The following is a 6,941-nucleotide window of genomic DNA, read 5'->3' on the forward strand; positions in this document are numbered from 1 at the left end:
AGTGAACATGATCCTCAACATCACAAGGCGATGGTGGAACTGTGAATGAGAGGGAGGTAGATAGTCCATTGAGATAGTGCCTTCTCCCACATGAGATTGCTCAATTCCAACTATGAAGGATGTTCACCCTCTGCATTTCCAGAAAGAATACATGAGAGATCAAGTGTATTTTTAATGAATCATTGGTCCTCTATGTTGTTTGATGATGGGCTAAAATACGGTGTGTCCTGTGAAAGATCAATAATGGGTGCATCCATAGATGAAGACATACATGCAAAATCATGGATGGAAAATTCACCAACGATGTTAGGAAGGAATGGATGGAGCCCAGAGGGAAGGGAGTCATCCTTCGGCAAGTGTTGATGCTCAAGCCCCCACTCGTACTCTTCATGAATGACAGCGCATGTTGGTTGTGAAACATGAAATCCATCAGTGGGTGGTTTGTCATTCATAGCAAGTGGAGATTTTGAAATGGAAAATCACAAGAAAACATCATCCATAGGAACAACTCGGTGTGAAAATGGAGGTCGAAAAAAGGAATGCATATGAGAACTCAAAGGATTCATAACCAAATCTACGGGAAAATTGGTTAGAGTGCTATTGGGAGGGTGTGAAGGATGAACAGGTGGGTGAACATGATCCTCAACATCATAGGGTGATGGTGGAACTGTGAATGAGAGGGAGGCAGATAGTCAATTGAGACAGTGCCTTCTCCCACATGAGATTGCACAATTCCAACTATGAAGAATATTGAGCGAGGCTTCATCTCAAGCTTCCTCTTGGGATGGGAAGATTTCTTAAGGAAATACTCTAGGCAGTCCTAGAGACAAGTGAACATGATCCTCAACATCACAAGGCGATGGTGGAACTGTGAATGAGAGGGAGGTAGATAGTCCATTGAGATAGTGCCTTCTCCCACATGAGATTGCTCAATTCCAACTATGAAGAATATTGAGCGAGGCTTGATCTCAAGCTTTCTCCTGGGATGGGAAGATTTCTTAAGGCAATACTCAAGTCGGTCCCAGAGACAAGTAAACTTCAGTTGGCTCCTAGGAGCTTGAAACTGTAAGTCCCGGAAGTGCTGCCAAAAATCAATAATGGATTCATGCGGAGCCCTACATTGTTGTAACAATTTCTAGTCAAGATCGTCTGGATCAAAATGATAGAATGTGTCTCCAAAATATCATGGAAATGCTCAAATGAGTGCACGGTGTCAGCCAGTAGGCTGAGCACCCAACGAAATGGAGATTCGCAAAGTGTGAATGCAAGCAATAGACCAACCTATTCGCTAGTAAACTCATCTTCCTCATAAATCATCGAAATAAATTTATGTAAGTGCTCACGCCAGGCCACTTTGCCTTCACCATCATATGTGTTAGTGTACAAGATATTGAAAAGCTTCCCCAAGATGGGGACATCTTCAAGATTCTAAAAACACCTCGAGGGAAGAAGAATGCAACACTCCATGAAAGATATGCAAAGGTTCAAAACTAGATGAGAGGACACTGCTCGCCATCAAGCCCTCCTTCTAGCACCAGAAATGTGGACAGTGATGGACCCACCAACATATCAAGGGTATCTCCCTCCTAAGAAGTCCCAATTAGACCTCATAAAGTTTGGTGTAGGATTCCGAGCAGTGGGTTGTAAGGTAATTCCTTGACCATGATGTTGCACAGAGGCAAGTAAGATAACTCTGTTACTAGCAAGGGTGTGAGTGATGTAGTGAGTCAAGGAATGAGTATGAGAGGTTCCAACACTTCAAAGGGAGAGGAAGGTGAATGTGAGTTCAAGTTTGAAAGGGATCAGTCCCAACTCCGCTAGGAACACACAACACAAAGGACATGCATAGCTTCCGGCACAACAGTCGACATGGATGCAACAATTACAACATACAAGGTAAGATAACACGAACAACACTCACGGATCAGTCCGAGACGAGTGCGACAGTTGATGTAACAAGGTTCAAAGGAAGGTCTATCTGGTGTTTAGCAGAGCAGTCGACACAGACAGTGACAATATTAACAACATATGCAACACATTAACAATAAGATTCATATAATTGCATGCAAATAGTTTCATATACAAGTACTTATGTTAAACAACATATATCATTAAGGAAACTAGAGTAGTCCAACTACAATAAGAACATATGCATGAAAATGTCTTCGCTTTTATTATATAAAGAAGTGTAAGTCCCAATCATAGAATACACCATGTAAACCTACTAGCCCCATTAGTGGAACATTACAGCCACATCCGCCTACTCCTCTAAAGAGATATACTAGCTCCGTGCAGTGGAGGAGCCAAGGCACGTTACAATACTATCCAAGCCTTCTTCAACATAGTATCAGTAGAAGCTTGGTTGACCAAAAGCCCTTGCAATGAGTTATGAGGTACAATTTATAGCAAAGGGTGGGGTGAACCTTAACATTCCCCTTTGTCATCATGTCCTTAAGCTTCAGTGTCTTTCTTGCTCAAAGGGATCCTATCTTTCTTTCCCAAAGAAAGAATTGCAATGCACATTGAAAAGGTCAAGGAAATCCTTTATAATCATACACATGAAATATGTAGTGGACATCAGATCTTATAGGATTACAAACTAGTATTGTTTATTGATTGAAAGTTTCACTAACTGAAATATTTTATAACATTTTTAATAAAGAAAAGAGTTAAGTTACCTGGAACAAAAAATAGACAAAACATTTTGGTTAATTCAAATGGTTGTTTGATTTGAGTTGATGTAGCAAGACATACATGAAGGATGTTAATTAGATTCCTGCAATGACACAGGAAACTAGAAAATTTTATAGTTGGGTGTTGCATCCATAGCTATGTAGGGAAATATCTTAACCCAAATCTTGCTAGTTGATGTATTTTCTTTAAAACTATTGAGAAAATTCCATAAACTATTGAACGAAAGTATGGGTAGGATAAAAAAAGTGTAAATCATAAAATAGTTGATGGATGCATGTTCACTAAACCAATATTAGTAAATTAGATGCTAAGTGCATACAATAATGAATATGCATGCATAAGACTCTGAGTCTATTTTGTCAACCTGATCTAGTTATGTAGAAAAAGGGTGTATGGTATAAGGTAATGAATTCCAGTAATGTTTGGGGAAATTCTATTTTCATGGCTTCTATAGAGTAGATTTTAGTAAAAGAATAAGTATTGTATGCATTAAAAAGTTAAAGAAGTTGTGTTACTTTCTTAATAAATAACATAGGCTTACATGCATTCACATTAGGTATTATATTACCTTTCTTTTGAAAAAATTATGTAGTTGCATGCATGAGTAGTATTTATTTCTTAGACTTCTTTTGGGAAATATTCTTTTGCAAAAACATATGAATTTGTGTGCAGAGGAATCCTTGCCTAAAATATTAGGTAGCCATGTTCATTCTAAGTCATTTTGTGCAATGATTGCATGGAATTTTGTACGCAAATATATTATTGAATGCTTAGTATTGAATTAGTTTCTTGGAAAGGAATAGGTGCACATAAATAATAATTATCGCAATGGTTCTTGAAGAAAATAATATGTATTTCATTTAATATAATAGCTTCTATTTCTTAGATTTCTTAAATAGAAATATGAGTTAACCTTCATGAAATAAAAGTTACTTGGAAAAGAAAAATATGCACTTGCATGAACTTAAAGGACAACCATCATATTGGAGTAATTGGAAATTAAAATTGCATTGGCATGCACAAAACAATAGCCATCGTATTAATTTTATCTTAAAAATATGTTGTGTTTGTTTTTCTATCATTTTGAAAAAGAAAAAAATGTGTTTGAAAGATTGAATACTATACACTTGATCCCCTTAAAAATAAATGTGTTTTTTGCATGGAAGGTTTAGTTATCTTCATTTGGAAAGAAATATGTGCTTTCATGCAAGAAAAATAGTTATCACATTAATCTATTTTGGAAGTAACAAGTAGTTCCATGTTAGCTTTATCTTCGAATAGAACATGTATTTTCATGGCTATTGTGAATAACTCTCCTTTGCCAAAATGTGTTGTTGGAAAGAAATTGCATTTTCATGCATAGAACATTTCGCATTGTGTAAGCTTCCTTTGACATATTTCCATGCACCAAAAGTAATATTTGAGGGGCCTACTTTTTGTTGATAAATTTAATGTAATTGCACACATAAATATCAAAACTATTATGCTAGGAAAATATATAATTACATGCACTAACTATGGTACTAGTTTCCCATTAAAAGGTGTATTCTTTTACATTCCCTAGGATAATAGGCATTGGGCTAGTTGTCTTGAAATATTGTTATGCAATTTGCATGCACATGAATAATATCTTTTATGTTAGCTTTAATTTGGAAATATTACGCATTTTCATGCAAGATTATATTAACTTTTTTTTGATGAAAGATTATGTATCCATAGGAAATTGTGAAAGGTTTATGTACCCGCATCAAAAACCATAGGTAATGTGTTATTTTTATTTAAATGAATAAATATATTTGTAATGGTTTTATTTGGAAAAGAATGCAGACTCGTGTTTGAGGTGAATAATAATTAGAGCGGAATTTATCTATAGACATGCTTGATAGTTATATGATTACAGACATGCATGTGAAATGACATTAAAGAAGACATGGCATGGTATTTTGTTTATGGTTTATGTATGAACATAAATATATGTTGAAGCATCAATGATAAATATTAATTATTTGTTGATTAATACTTTAACTAATCATCATATCAAAGTTTGTTGATGACAACAATGCCAGGGAAGGTTGGTGACATATGAAAAGGAAAGATTATGTTTATCATTTTGATTAATAAAAGATTCATGTAGATTGAGGAATGGCAGCTGCATGATGATCCATTCATGGGAGCATTCAGGCTTCAAAGACATAATGTGTAAGCCTTTGTGGATAATATATATCATAATCATTGTAATAACCTATAGCTACTTATGTTGCATTTAAGATGATATTTATTTGTAGTATTTTATGACAATGGCCAAGGGATAGTCTCCCTTCTAACCACTAAGTGAGGGGTAAGCACCATCACAAGCATTCAATAATAAAATTAAATGTTTGATGGCTTTCATCCTACATAGTTTCTAGGGTATATCAGTGCTAAATGATGTGATTGGATTTTGTGCCACTCTTATGATGTTAAATCCTTACATGAAATGAAGCTCACATTATCACAAATGTGATTAACTAATTAAGTTAATATAATCATGGAATCGATGCAAGGCTACAACAAGAAGTTTTTGTTAATGTGTTATTGGTGGATGCTACACTATGTAATTTATTATTCCAAGTTTGAAAAAGTTACCCCATGTAATAATGAAGATTTACCTAATGGTCAATGAAGGTATATGTAATAGTAATTTCGAAAGTTACTTGTTGGTAGTTCAGTGAAAATTTTCGGTCCTTGATAGATGCTTCCTTGGCATTCTGAGCTCTACAACATGGTTGCCGCCTAGATGCCACCCCTGCTAGGGTTTATGAACTTCTCATCCATTCTTCTCCTCTGCGGCCTTGGTTACTCAGTCCATCGATGCCGTTGATCACGTAACAATGGCCCTGCCATTAGGAGGGGTGGGCTCTGTCCCCCCTCCCTCATCAGATCCCGCCTCTGACAAGCCAACAAATGTAGAAATTCTAGTCTATCAAGGTCCTGACCAAATGGATAGATCTCACACAGATCCAGTCAAAGACAACATTGGAGATGCTGCTGTAAGTCAGGAAGCAACCAAAGATAAAGGAACAAACCAGTACAACTCGATGTCACGGCCAAAAGCGTTCTCTGCTACATGCATTCCCAAATCTGCAGAGCGAATAAAAATAGATCTTCCTAGTGCTTGAATCATTTCCCAAATCCAATACATGAGTGATCATGCACTCATAGGCAAGTTCCTTAGTTTCTGGCCAACTAAAAACGCCCTGTATCGATGGATAGCCTCCAAATGGAAGCCTAAGGGTCAAGTCTCGCTGCAGCTGGGTCCCAAAGTTTTTTTCACTACTATCTTCTACTGCCTGGAAGACAAAACTTACATCTTCGAAGGAGGTCCGTATTTCTTCAACTCTGCAGGCCTATATATTCAATATTGGAAAGCACGGTTCGAGCTAGACAAAGAGGATTTCACTTGGGCTCTGGTATGGATACGATTGTATTCTCTACCTGTGGAATATTGGAACGAGGAGACTCTATAGGAAATTGGCAACAGACTAGGAGTCTTCATCAAAGTTGTTGAGGAAACCAAATACCGAGGATACACCTCCTATGCCAGGATCTGTGTCCACATGCATCTGAACAAAGAACTCACAGAGTCGGTAAGTTTATTTCATGACGATTATGAATGGGTTCAAACTTTAGACTATGAGCATATTCCCTTTCGTTGCAGAAAGTGCCATGAGCACGGCCATCATTTCAGGGGCTGCCCTTTGAATCCTCAACCGAAAAATTCTGCTTCTGAGACAAATAATGACGCTGAAGGATTCACGAATGTTCCTAGACATAGGAAGAAGACGAGGAAACCTCCAATTGCTCCAGCAAATCCTAAGAAACCTAAAACTCGGAACAACTTTGGAATTTTGTCCTCCTCAATATTGGAGGATCACACTCTCAATCCTCTTTCAGATCCTTCCACTTCCACTCAGGTGCCTCCCCCATATCCCTCATCTCTGCCCTCCAAGCCGGCTCCAATCCTTACCCCCGCCTCAGCCTCCATTGAAAAAAATCAAGCTCTAGATATTGCCATCCAATCTTCCACTACGGAGATTGATGCTTCTCTCGCCCACATTATCATTCAAAGAACACATGAGGAGGACCATGACATACCAACTCACATAGAGAGGAACCAGAAAGTGAAGATCTAGGAGGTTTGGATCTACTCAAACTGGAAGCAGCGTGTCAACAAAAAGATTTTGGTGATATCCCTCCAAGGGAGATCG

Source organism: Pinus tabuliformis, chromosome 8 (assembly GCF_031772625.1).
Source record: "Pinus tabuliformis cultivar Carrire ecotype Pingquan chromosome 8, CPIR1, whole genome shotgun sequence".
In the NCBI taxonomy this organism is placed as follows: domain Eukaryota; kingdom Viridiplantae; phylum Streptophyta; class Pinopsida; order Pinales; family Pinaceae; genus Pinus; species Pinus tabuliformis.